This window comes from Dendrobates tinctorius, unplaced genomic scaffold, assembly GCF_039654945.1.
Source record: "Dendrobates tinctorius isolate UK_male_01 unplaced genomic scaffold, ASM3965494v1 ptg000060l, whole genome shotgun sequence".
Classification (NCBI taxonomy): domain Eukaryota; kingdom Metazoa; phylum Chordata; class Amphibia; order Anura; family Dendrobatidae; genus Dendrobates; species Dendrobates tinctorius.
In genome coordinates, this window is record NW_027361728.1 from 58,514,700 (window position 1) to 58,528,063 (window position 13,364).

Genomic DNA, 13,364 nt, shown 5'->3' on the forward strand with positions numbered 1-13,364 from the left:
TCTTGAAACTGATGTCTTGAAATGGGAAGATAAAGTATGCCAAGAAAAATTGAAAAAATACCAACGTGATGTGGAGGATTATGATTCCAATAAAATCTACAGATGGCAACTGGGTAAAACAACAGGTACTAGAAAGATCAAAATGATGAAAAAATATTCTGATATCTCTAGTAATTCTGAATCGGAAAGTAATGCATCCAACAGTGATATGGAAGCATCACGAGAGTTTACTTCTAAAGGCAATGAACGAGTAAGAAAATTTCCAGAAATGTTTCATAAAGCACAAAAAGGAAGACATACTAGGGACCAATATCAGGTAATTAATTTATCGGATAGGGTTTTGACCCAGGCACAGTTGTCAGTGTTAAAACGTGGACTAACCTTTTCCCCTTCCAAAAAATTAGACGCGTTCACATCGGTGAAAGACACCCATTTGTTTGCGAGAAAATTAATAATGAAAAGACTTCATGCTGCCAAACCCGAAGAACATGTTATGACTACGACAGAAAAAGAAAAAGAGGCTTTAGAGACCCTCATTTCTTTGGAGGAAGAAAATCGGGTATCATCAGAGGTGAGTATGATCCCGACTCATCCATTTGTTAAGTCCAAAACATTTCCTTCTTTGGGGTTATGCCCCGCGGTGGATATCTTTACTAGATTGGTGTCACATGATATTGAACTTTTGGCTAAAAAACAAGAAGGTGGCTCTAATCTAACAAGGGTGGAGAGGGAAGCCATTGATGAAATGAAATTGTGGAAAGATGTAGTTTTTAAACCCTCCGACAAAGGGGGTAATATAGTAATTTGGCCAATGGTACAATATGAAAATCAAGCCAATAAATTATTAAACGATTCAGAATGTTATCGTAGGCTGTCGTTTAATCCACTTTCCTCCTTTCAGAATTTGTTGGTGGAAATCTTGGACAAAGCTTTTATGCAAGGAATTATATCTAAGAAACTGTTGGACCATATTCGTAATAATAAACCAAAATTGCCTGCGTTATATTTAATACCGAAAATACACAAAAACCCGATGGACCCCCCGGGTCGCCCCATCGTTTCAGGTAACAATGGACCCTGTGAATTGATTGGACACATTATAGATTATTTTCTCAAGCCATTGGTTGTTGAGTTACCGTCTTATATCAGGGACACCACGTCGGCTTTGCAGAGATTGGACCAACTATGTCTGGATGATAATACTTTGATTGTGACGGCCGACGTGGAGTCCCTGTATACATCAATCCGCCATTCAGATGGTTTAAGTGCAGTGCATTTTTTTCTAAAGACCAGCTTGCTGGATAGTTCTTTGATAGAACTGATTATGATCTTGCTTGAGTTTTTATTAACACAAAATGTGTTTATTTTCAATGGCAAACATTATCTGCAAACACAGGGTACAGCGATGGGGGCTTCTTGTGCCCCCTCCTATGCGAATTTATTTTTGGGGGCATGGGAGAGAGACATATTTCAGGGGGACCTCATCCAGGAGATGGACCATGTCCATAACTGGATGAGGTATATTGATGATGTACTTTTTTTCTGGGATGGATCTGTGGATGATTTGAAGAATTTGTTTCATCATCTTAATAACAATAATAAAAATATAAAATTGAGTTTTCAACATGGTAGGGAGATAGATTTTTTGGATATAAAATTAAAAATTGATCCCGATGGTCTACTCAATACTGACATTTTTCGAAAAGTCACGGCCACCAATTCGTTTTTATCTGCAGATTCGTCCCATCAGATTTCTACTATTCGTGGAATACCGGTAGGACAATTCCTTCGGGCAAAAAGAATATGTTCGCATGAAAGTAATTTTGAAAAACAGGCCATTGATCTCACCAGGCGATTCACTGAAAGAGGATACAGCAAAAGGATGATTAAAAAGGGTTATCTGAGAGCAGTAAAAACCTCTAGAGACAAACTACTGTATGGACCTTCACGTCTTAAGGAACATGAAGAAACGGATCAAATACGCTTCATCAGTACATACAGTAACAGATGGAATGATTTGAAAGGTATCATTCACAAACATTGGGATGTTCTTTTGGTGGATCCGGTTTTATCCAATATTTTACCCAATCAACCTTCCTTTGTTGCAAAGAGATCGAGCAATCTTAGAGACACTTTGGTTCATAGCCATTTTGAACCTTCAAGGAAGGCAATGGAGATTGGAATGCCAGGTTTCTTTCCCTGTGGCCTTTGTAAGGGTTGTTTAAATCATGTTAAAACTAACACCTTTTGCAATGCGGATGGATCTCGTGAATTTCGGATAAGAAAACATCTCAACTGTAGTTCAGTAGGAGTGGTTTACCATGCACAGTGTCCGTGTGGAAAAATCTATATGGGACTCACTACAAGAGAATTGAAGGTAAGAACTAGAGAGCATGTGAGGGATATAGAGAAAGCGAAAAAGGTGGATGAGATCTCTTCTCTAAAACCACTCCCTAGACATTTTAAACTCCATCATAACTGCAGTGCCACGGGATTACAAGTTAAAGCTATAGATCAAGTTAATTTGGGCTCCAGGGGTGGAGATTTGGCTAAAATTCTGGCACAATGTGAAAGTAGGTGGATATTCCGTTTGGGTACTCTTAATCCTAATGGACTCAATGAAACCTTGGGTTTTTCAGCATTTCTTTGAGATAGTTTCACATGAGGTATTTTTATGGGTTGGGTTGTATATATTCATAGTTCTTTAAGGTTTTAACTGATTTTAATTATGTTTTGTCAATTATTATAGTGTATATTTGGACACATTTATGGCTATAAATCATCTGGAGGAGGATATGGAGGTCGTCCTGCATTTTTCACAAGGGAAGATTATGTACACGATGGAAATCCATTTCGGAATTATCCTGGAGTGGACTGTTTTGATGGACTAGTATTATCATGATTAGATATATATATTTTTTTGCACCTTAATGTATTATGTGATGAATTTTAATAATGGGTGGTACATAAGTTCTCTTTTTTTCACAGTCACTTAGGCACTTTATTATATGAACTGTATTTTAATTAGGATAGGAATTGTGTTTTCTATTCATTATTAGGTTTTGCTATGAGTATAGCACTGGTCACTTTAATTGCACAAATATCTTTATATAGGTATGGTAGCACTATATTTGTTCATATGCAATAATTCATTTACAGTTATTTCACTAATATAGTAGTATTGGGTATGATTTTCACCCAAATTATGATTGGTATAACACAATTCACTTTTAACATATTCTTTTTCACTCATTTTTATTATAAGATGTATTATTATGATTAAAATGTTTCCTTAAGCACGGGCACTTGCGGGATTTCTTCATTTCTCTTTTTCCCTTTCTCTTGGTGTCTCATTGGGACGTAGGCGCATTGGGTTTTTTTCACCATTAGGTATAATGGAGCCGTGAGATGGTGCGCACGCGCTTTGGGTTGTCTCTCCAAGCACTTCCGACAGCGCTGCCATGGTGATAGGCGTGAGTCACGTCACGCTATTCACTTAAGCGCTTGTTGTCAGGAAGTGGTAACTTACGTCTATGGAGCAGTATAACTCGCACGTGTGCCGTGGATATCTCTAAGCGGACTTATGACTCATCATCACGCCGTTACTTCCATTGGTCCTTCACCATATATAATCACCTCCCTAACTCATTGGGTTACGCCCCCGGAAGAAGCAAGCGGGCGAAACGCGCGTTGGGGCGCGGGGACAGCACCACGGGCTGCAATCACCTTTTTCCCTTTAGTAAGTACACCCTTCCTAGACCATTGGCACTTATGCGATTTGCAATATATATAATTGCGGTATAGCTTTATTACAAATGGTCAAGTATAGGAAAGAGGGCACCTTAGTAATTTAATGCCGTTGGCTAAGTAATAATAAGACTTTTTGGGCCCTTCTCCACATGCAAATTGACCTGTTTATTACTCCACTTTATACATGGTGTGCTCAAGGGAATTTTATAATATCTTTTGAGGTTTTTTTGTATTCCTGTATTGTGCTACTCCCTTGGGGTATGTTTGTTTGTATTGAATACAGGTAGCATTTTATGTATTTTAATAGGCTTAATAAATTTATTTGTTATCTATCTATGGTTCTCTTCATTAGGAGTCAGTCTAAACACTGTCTTCTTGGTTGATGTATATTGTTAAGGAAGTGCCATTGGTGGACTTTTTTGGGTTAATTCACTATTCAAGAGAGCAGGACCAATGTGGACACAGGGGTGCTCAATTATTTGTCGAGAGTAACTACAGATGATGGGGAGGAGGCCTATGCACGTAGCCTCACCCTTTATCTCCGTGCCCTTACCCGTGAGGTCCGGCTCCGTATTAGGGGATGTATTCAGATCCTGCTTGATGCAAGCACCCCCCCAATACCCCATATGAGGTTTTTGAATTTCTGGAGAGGTGGCAGCTCTCACCACGAAATTTAATGCGCATGAGACCATCCACACAGATGCTTGCTCAAGCAGGGTCTGAACAGCCCCTAATACGTGGGCCAACACCTCAACCCCTTCCTCCCCCTACCCAACCTTCTATTCCGCAGCCCCAAATGTCTTCCTCAAGCCAACCCCACCAATATGGCCACTTGTACCTACCCAGTGTTGGAGGCTGGTCCCAACCTGGTTGGGGACGATCTGGCTATCTTGGTGGGTATGAGCCACGGGCCTACCAGAGCCAACAAGAAGCCCCTCACCATCATCACTACTCTGGCCAGTATCCCCAACAGTCCCAGGAGGCTGGACAATTCCAGCATCATGGGCAACAGTATGGCCCCACACAGGGCAATGTTGGCCACAATGTCCAGCAGCACCCACAGGCTGGTCTTCCACGTTCCCCTTCCCCAACCTATGAGGATTTATGATTCTGATGGGTGGAGATGTCCAGTGAGATGAAACTGGTGCTCCTAATATAAATGAAAAAACAGGTGTTCTCCTTCACCAACATTTAGAACATAATTTAACATTCACATTTTTAAACAATGTTTTCCAAACATATGAAACAATCCATCATGACAGGCAACGCTACCTCACGCCTTTCAGACAGATATTACATGTGTGTAGAAAAGAGAATATTTAAATGCGCTATACTGTAAAATGAAAGGATGAAAATACACTACTCACTTGCTAACGCCTAGGAAAGGCGTGCTCGCCTTAGTTAAGTAGTCACCTTTTTTGATAGCAATCTCTAGTAAAAAAATTCAAGGCGACCAGCATTCAGAATATCACGCTCTCTCTATGTCTTAACAAGTGAGTTTTGTATTTTCATCCTTTCCAGTATAGCATGCTTAAATATTGTCTGTTGTACAGACAGGTAATATCTGTGTGAAAGCTGTGAGGTAGCCTTGCCTATCATGGTGGAATCTTTCTATGATTGGATAACATTATGAGGAAATGTGAGTGTTATCTTGTTGCCTTTATTTTGGTGATGGAGCTCACCTTTTGTTGGCAAATCTAGTTTAATCTAGTCATGCAGCAATGTTGTTATTGCCTAATGTTTGTTGCTGTTTTGTTATGTAATGTTAATTTTACAACAAGTTAAAGAAGGCACAAAGGGTCATTTTGGCCATTGCCAAATTTGTCTTATGGCAATATTATGTTTGCCTTTAAGCAAAACAAAAAAAAAAAGCAAAACTAAAAATTTGTCTACTCTAGTTAACGTCTCTGTGTGATTTTTCACAATCCCTCACAACATACTAGCAGACACCAACCAATGCAATGAAACACTCATAGAATCATAAAGGCTTGAGTAATATATATTCAGACACACTTAAAGCAAAAAATTATAACATAGACACAGCATGCTCTTGCCAAGAAGTTGCCCCTTCAGGTGAGATAAAGTAATTAGTGAAAATATCACGCACTTTTAGGCCAGACAGCGGTCTACGTTGAGGGTTCATAGGTGGTCTCACCCTGCGCACATTGTCCGGCCTACGCACAACAACATCAGAGGAGGAACAATCATGTATCCTGGTGAAGTTATGCAGAACAACACAGGCTTTCACAACTTCATTCACATTTTGCTCACTCAACTGAATGGCAGACTGGAGTACCCGCCATTTGGCACAAAGAATCCCAAAGGAACACTCCACCAGTCGCCTAGCACGTGATAGGCGCAAGTTAAAAATTCTGCGCCTGTGGTCAAGGTTGCGCCAGGGATATGGCCTCATGACATTGCGCGATAACTGAAAGGCCTCATCTGCCACAAGGACATAAGGGACTGATTGTTCGGGGGAGCCTGGTAGCTGGCGTGGTGGTGGTAGATCCAACTGGTTGGTGCGTAGCCGCCGAGCCATTATGGAAGTATTGAAGACTCTAGAGTCTCCCGTCCTTCCATAGGCCCCAATGTCAACAATTATAAACTTGTATTGAGGGTTGACCAGAGCCAACAATACAACAGAAAAGTATTGTTTATAATTGAAGAATTGGGAGCCTGAGTTCAGCAGCTTACGCACCCTGATATGTTTGCCATCCAGGGCCCCAATACAATTTGGAAACTGGCAGTCCTCCTCAAAGTCCCTTGATATCCTTAACCAGTCTTCCATCTTGGGCTCGGGCATGACCACTTGATGGAGTCTTGTCCAGATTTGTGCACATGTAGACCTCACTATACCTGAAATGGTTGACTTTCCAATGAGAAACTCATGGTGGAGGGCGGCATAAGACAGGCCAGTGGACAGGAAGCTGTAGAACAACAGAAATAGTTAAGTTTAGGCTAGTTTCACACTTGCTTTTTTTTGCAGCGCGTTTTTCCCGCAAAAAAACGCATTGAAAAAACGCATACAAAAGCATACAACTGCTGCGTTTTTTTCAAGCATTTTTATGAGCATGCATGAAAAAAACGCAGCGTTTTTATGCGTTTGTATGCGTTTTTAGCGCGTTTTTACCGCGTTTGCGTTTTTTTCCAACATTAGGTGGCCCCTCACACTAACCCAAACCATGACTTTACTAACCCTAACCCTGACCCTAACCCTAACCCTGACCCTAACCCTAACCCTAACCCTGACCCTAACCCTTAACCAAATCATACTTAACCCTAACCCAAACCCTAAACCCTAACTAACCCTAACCCTAACCCTAACCCTGACCCTAACCCTAACCCTGACCCTAACCCTAACCCTAACCCTAACCCTAACCCTGACCCTAACCCTAACCCTAACCCTGACCCTAACCCTTAACAAAACCATACTTAACCCTAACCCTGACCCTAACCCTAACCCTGACCATAACCCTAACCCTAACCCTGACCCTAACCCTAACCCTAACCCTAACCCTGACCCTAACCCTTAACCAAACCATACTTAACCCTAATCCTGACCCTAACCCTGACCCTAACCCTTAACAAAACCATACTTAACCCTAACCCTGACCCTAACCCTAACCCTGACCCTAACCCTAACCCTAACCCTGACCCTAACCCTAACCCTAACCCTAACCCTGACCCTAACCCTTAACCAAACCATACTTAACCCTAATCCTGACCCTAACCCTGACCCTAACCCTTAACAAAACCATACTTAACCCTAACCCTGACCCTAACCCTAACCCTGACCCTAACCCTAACCCTAACCCTGACCCTAACCCTTAACCAAACCATACTTAACCCTAATCCTGACCCTAACCCTGACCCTAACCCTTAACCAAACCATACTTAACCCTAACCCTGACCCAAACCCCAACCCTAACCCTGACCCTGACCCTAACCCTAACCCTAAACCCCCTTAACTAACCCTAACTCTAACCCAAACCCCTAAATTCCATGGTTAAAAAAAAAAAACGCATATGCAAAAAAACGCATACATGAGCATGCCAGTGCGCACATATGCGCATCCATAGGCTATAATGGCCATTTTTAGCGCAAAACGTGCGCATATGTGCGCATGCGCTTTTTTGCAGGGCCAAAAAATGCAACATGCTGCGTCTGGAAAATACAAACGCACACCCCAAAAAAACGCAGCGCATGAAAATCGCATACATGCGCTTACAAGCGCGCAGGTATGCGCACCCATGTTAAATATAGGGGAAAAAACGCATGCGCACATATGCGTTTTTTTCCAGCGCTAAAAAACGCAAATGTGAAACCAGCCTTAGAATGGCTAAAGTCAAAAAATATCAGTTACATGCCGACCAAACTTGGTAGGAAATGAGAGAGAAGAACACACACATATTTGGTGGCACAATGACTAAGTGATATGCAGGACATATTAGATGTAACATTCTGCTGTGTCAGGTGAAACATATTTGGAGTAAGATGAGGGCATTAAATTTTGTCCAAGAAGGCCAAAAAACATTATTTAGCACACACATTAGGAACATAGAGAATGTGGTTGTGTAGTACATACCGTATTGTGTGTAGAAGTCGCTCCTCTGCAGATATGGCTTTGCGCATCCTTGTGTCCTGAAAGGTTATCCCAGGGAGCACTGTCTCCAAGAGTCGATCAAATGTGGCAATGCTCATGCGACAGTACTGGTAAAATTTATCCGGATGCTCCCGCAGAGAAGAATAGAGGCGGTGAAAATGACCTCTTGTGAGTCGTTGCCTCAAAAGTGGATGGACCCACATGCGTCTCTTCCTCCGCGGATCCACTATCACAGGATATGGTTGCCCAAAGCGCCGTGACAAAATCCAGGTAAAGAGAACCTGCTCAGTTGTATTGAATCGCAGACCCTCTGCCATGCTGCACAAAGAACACCAACACACCTCGTGAAAGCAAGGTGACAAATGTACAGAATGTAGGCATCCACCTGTTTCTGAGTGTCTAAATAGGGTGCAGGCTAATGATTTAAATTGTTTGCAGGCCTTAAAACCGTTAAATGTCCATTTTCCAAGGCTGCGAGAAAATCTCGCCATACGGATTGCATACGGATGCCACACGGATTACATACGGATGCAGACATGCGCAAAATACGCGACCTCACCTTACTTATGGATGACCTACGGAGCACTATTTAGTGGTCATTCATCCGTATTACGCAAGTAAACTACGGACCGTATTTTGCGCAGGTTAGTGTGACTCCGGCCTTAGCCTCATAATAGGACAAACTCATTCGGTGTTCTCCGAGAAAAAATTGGACAGCGCAAGACTTCATACAGCTGTGTGAATGCAGCCAAACATTGTAATATCAATGTGGTAAAATGATCAAATGTTTAAGTTCCCTTATGAGACTAGCAAGTAGTGTTGAGCATTCCGATACCGCAAGTATCGGGTATCGGCCGATACTTGCTGTATCGGAATTCCGATACCGACTTCCGATATTTTTTCAATATCGGAAGTCGGCATCGGAATCGGAAGTTCAAAGTTGATTGACAGCCTGACGTCATCATGATGCGCGGTGTGTGCGCATCATGATGCGCCGTCATTTCGGGCCTTCCGGGGGTCTCTGCCGGCCTGCAGGGGGGCTGTGCCGGCCTGCCGGGGGGCTGTGTGGACTGCCCGGGGTCTGTACCGGCCTGCCGGTGGTCTGTGCACCCTGTGGGGGTCTGTACCGGCCTGCCGGGGGGCTGTGCCGGCCTGCCGGTGGTCTGTGCACCCTGTGGGGGTCTGTGCCGGCCTGCCGGGGGGTTGTGCCGGCCTGCCGGGGGGCTGTGCTGATGTCCGGGGGTCTGTGCAAGCATCGTCCGATGGGACTACAAGTCCCATCTGGCGATGCCTGCTACCATGACAGTGATTGACACATTAGCCAATGATGGGACACTAGTAGTCCCATCACCTGGCTAATGTGTTAAATGTTAAAAAAAAAAAAAATACTACATACATACTACATACATACTACATGCATGCTACATACATACTACATACTACATACATACTACATACATACTACATACATACCACATACATACTACATACATACTACATACATACTACATATATACTACATACATACTACATACTACATACATACTACATACATACTACATGCTACATACATACTACATATATACTACATGCATGCTACATACATACTACATGCTACATACATACTACATACATACTACATACATGCTACATACATGCTACATACATACTGCATGCTACATACATACTACATACATACTACATACATACTACATACATACTACATGCATGCTACATACATACCACATACATACTACATACATACTACATATATACTACATGCATGCTACATACATACCACATACATACTACATACATACTACATATATACTACATGCATGCTACATACATACTACATACATACTACATACATACTACATACATACTACATGCTACATACATACTACATATATACTACATGCATGCTACATACATACCACATACATACTACATACATACTACATATATACTACATGCATGCTACATACATACTACATACATACTACATACATACTACATACATACTACATGCTACATACATACTACATATATACTACATGCATGCTACATACATACTGCATGCTACATGCATGCTACATACATACTACATACATACTACATGCTACATACATACCACATATATACTACATACATACTACATACAATACATTAATACAATACATACATAGACATACAGTACATATAACATAGAGTAACATACTTACCAATACTTGTCACATTGTTCCCCGAAGCCATTGTCTTTTACGGAATAAATATTAACATAACAAACCACAAAAATACTCACCCACGATCCGAAGCAGTCCACGAGTGTGTCCCACGACGATCTTGGGTAGAGAACTGCAGCATCAGCTGTTGCTGCCGTTCTCTACGGGCTGCAGGAATCCAATGACGGAAGGTAGGTATCCTTCCGCACTGTATTCCTCCGCCACTTAAAAAAAAAAAAAGTCCCTAGTCTCACTTTATGCCATTGCTGTGTGGGATTTCCCACACAGCAATGGCATAAAGTGAGACTAGGGACTTTTTTTTTTTTTTAAGTGGCGGAGGAATACAGTGCGGAAGGATACCTACCTTCCGTCATTGGATTCCTGCAGCCCGTAGAGAACGGCAGCAACAGCTGATGCTGCAGTTCTCTACCCAAGATCGTCGTGGGACACACTCGTGGACTGCTTCGGATCGTGGGTGAGTATTTTTGTGGTTTGTTATGTTAATATTTATTCCGTAAAAGACAATGGCTTCGGGGAACAATGTGACAAGTATTGGTAAGTATGTTACTCTATGTTATATGTACTGTATGTCTATGTATGTATTGTATTAATGTATTGTATGTAGTATGTATGCAGTATATATGTGGTATGTATGTAGCATGTAGTATGTATGTAGCATGCATGTAGCATGCAGTATGTATGTAGCATGCATGTAGTATATATGTAGTATGTATGTAGCATGTAGTATGTATGTAGTATATATGTGGTATTTATGTAGCATGTAGTATGTATGTAGCATGCATGTAGTATGTATGTAGCATGCATGTAGTATATATGTAGTATGTATGTAGCATGTAGTATGTATGTAGCATGCATGTAGTATATATGTAGTATGTATGTAGCATGTAGTATGTATGTAGTATGTATGTGGTATGTATGTAGCATGTAGCATGCATGTAGTATGTATGTAGTATATATGTGGTATGTATGTAGCATGTAGTATGTATGTAGCATGCAGTATGTATGTTGCATGTAGTATATATGTAGTATGTATGTAGCATATATGTAGTATGTATGTAGTATGTATGTAGCATGCAGTATGTATGTAGCATGCATGTAGTATATATGTAGTATGTATGTAGCATATATGTAGTATGTATGTAGCATATAGTATATATGTAGTATGCATGTTGCATGCATGTAGTATATATGTAGTATGTATGTTGCATGTAGTATATATGTAGTATGTATGTAGCATGTAGTATGTATGTAGTATGTATGTAGTATGTATGTGGTATGTATGTAGCATGTAGCATGCATGTAGTATGTATGTAGTATATATGTGGTATGTATGTAGCATGTAGTATGTATATAGCATGCATGTAGTATGTATGTAGCATATATGTAGTATGTATGTAGTATGTATGTAGCATGCATGTAGTATATATGTAGTATGTATGTAGCATATATGTAGTATGTATGTAGCATGTAGTATATATGTAGTATGCATGTTGCATGCATGTAGTATATATGTAGTATGTATGTTGCATGTAGTATATATGTAGTATGAATGTAGCATGTAGTATGAATGTAGCATGTATGTAGTATGCATGTTGTATGTATGTAGCATGTAATTTTTTTTTTTTTTTTACATTCAACACATTAGCCGGATGATGGGACTACTACTGTCCCATCATTGGCTAATGTGTCAATCACTGTCATGGTAGCAGGCATCGCCCGATGGGACTTGTAGTCCCATCGGACGATGCCTGCACAGACCCCCGAAGCCTGCACAGCCCCCCGGCAGGCCGGCACAGCCCCCCGGCAGGCCGGCACAGCCCACCGGAGCCTGCACAGCCCCCCGGCAGGCCGGCACAGACCACCGGAGCCTGCACAGCCCCCCGGCAGGCCGGCACAGCCCCCCGGCAGGCCGGCACAGCCCACCGGAGCCTGCACAGACCCCCTGGCAGGCCGGCACAGCCCCCCGAAAGGCCCGTACAGACCCCAGAGAGGCTGTACAAGGCAAAAACAGGGTTTTTCTTATTCCGATACCGGAAGTCCCATAGACTTGAATGGGACTTCCGGTATCGGAATCGGCGATACCGATACTTTTTTTTAAGATCGGCCGATCCATTCCGATCCGATACTTTGAAGTATCGGACGGTATCGCTCAACTCTACTAGCAAGTATTGTAAAAAAATGATTTATAGTGTAAAAGATACAGAAATAGAAAAAAAAATTATTTAAAATAAAACCCCAGGAAAAACAACACATAATTGGTATCACAATGTTTCTAACTATACATCCTATAAAACTATGTCATCATTTATTGTCACAGTGAATCCCGTAAAAAAAATACAAAAGCTATTGACAAATTTGCAGTTTCTGTACATCTTGCCTCCCCCAAAAAATTAAAGAAAAAGTGCTAAAAAATCAGAGTAGTTCCAATAAAAACTACAGCTTGTTTAAAAAAAACAAGCCCTCAAAGAGCTTTGCATTCCGAAATGTGAAAAAGTTATGGCTCACAATGTGTTATTCCCAGAATTAAGTTAGCATGTCTGTAAGGCTATGTGCACACGTAGTTTTGAGAGCTGCGGATTTGTCCCCCCGGATTTGTAAAAATCCGCAGGTAAATCCGCAGGTCAAAAGTCTTGCGGTCTACCTGTGGATTAGCTTGCGGTTTCACACCTCACAATGGATAAGGTGGGAGACCGCAACGGAATCTGCACAAAGAATTGACATGCTGCGGATTGTAACCCGCGGAAAAATCTGCAGCATGTGCACAT